The sequence below is a fragment of the Ailuropoda melanoleuca genome, chromosome 16 (assembly GCF_002007445.2).
Source record: "Ailuropoda melanoleuca isolate Jingjing chromosome 16, ASM200744v2, whole genome shotgun sequence".
Classification (NCBI taxonomy): Eukaryota; Metazoa; Chordata; class Mammalia; order Carnivora; family Ursidae; genus Ailuropoda; species Ailuropoda melanoleuca.
The window spans coordinates 78,613,766-78,615,354 of record NC_048233.1 but is presented as its reverse complement, the minus strand read 5'-3'; positions in this window follow the sequence as shown (position 1 = coordinate 78,615,354).

The window sequence follows — 1,589 nt, the reverse complement described above, 5'->3', positions numbered from 1 at the left end:
TCTTATTTTAAAAAGATTTTTTTAAAGATTATTTATTTTTATTTATTTTTTAAAGATTTTATTTATTTATTTGACAGAGAGCAAGCAAGAGAGGGAACACAAGCAGGGGGAGTGGGAGAGGGAGAAGCAGGCCCCCTGCTGAGCAATGAGCCCAATGCGGGGCTCGATCCCAGGACCCTGAGATCATGACCTGAGCCGAAGGCAGATGCTTAACGACTGAGACACCCTGGCGCCCCTAAAGATTTTATNAGGCGCCCCTAAAGATTTTATTTTTAAGTAATCTCTACTCTACACCCTACATGCGGCTCAGACTTACAACCCCGAGATCAAGAGTTGCACGCTCCACCAACTAAGCCAGCCAGGCGCCCCCACTTAGTATTTTAGAAGGCCCAACATAGGTGGATGTTTCCAGCTGCATCCTCACACCACGGTCTCCTCGTTCTGTGTGCCTCAGCCATTCTGGCCCTCATTCAGCAAACTGAACGTCCCTGGCATCCTCCTGCTGTAGGACCTCTGCATGAATTGTGTCTTCCTCTTGGGGGGCTGATAAATCCTACTGATTCGGACATGGGAAGCTATCTTCAGATCAGAGCACAAGCATGCTGACCTCTGGTCTAGATCAAACCCCTGATAAGTTCGCATAGCGCCCTATGTCTCTCTTCCTGAGCACCTCCTTTAGGTGCAATTACACCTGTGTAATTATTCGATTCCTCTATACTTCTGTCCCATTGGACTTTGCATTCTCTGAGGGTCAGGTCTGCATCCTACTCACCATCGAATCCCTAGCGCCCGACACATGCAAAGGTTTTTGTTTTTTAATTGAGATATAAATTCNTTTTTTTTTTTAATTGAGATATAAATTCACATAAAATGAAATATTTTTTTTTAAAGATTTCATTCATTTGGGGCGCCTGGGTGGCGCAGCGGTTAAGTGTCTGCCTTCAGCTCAGGGCGTGATCCCGGCATTATGGGATCGAGCCCCACATCAGGCTCCTCTGCTATGAGCCTGCTTCTTCCTCTCACACTCTCCCTGCTTGTGTTCCCTCTCTCGCTGGCTGTCTCTATCTCTGTCAAATAAATAAATAAAAAATCTTTAAAAAAAAAATTTCATTCATTTATTTGAGAACCAGAGTGTGAGAGAGAGACAGCAAGAGAGAGCGCACAAGCAGCGGGGAGGGACAGAGGGAGAAGCAGACTCCCCACCCAGCATGGAGCCTGACTCGGACTCGATCCCAGGACCCCAGGATCATGAGCTGAGACAAAGGCAGATGCCTAACCAACTAAGCCATCCAGGCACCCAAAATTAAACATTTTAAAGATAGATAGGGGTGCCTGGGTGGCACAGCAGTTAAGCGTCTGCCTTCGGCTCAGGGCATGATCCCGGGGTTGTGGGATCGAGCCCCACATCAGGCTCTTCTGCTGTGAGCCTGCTTCTTCCTCTCCCACTCCCCCTGCTTGTGTTTCCTCTCTCACTGGCTGTCTCTATCTCCGTCGAATAAATAAATAAAATCTTTAAAAAAAAAGATAGATATAATTATATATATATTTATTTAATATTTATTTATTTGACAGAGATAGAGACAGCCAGC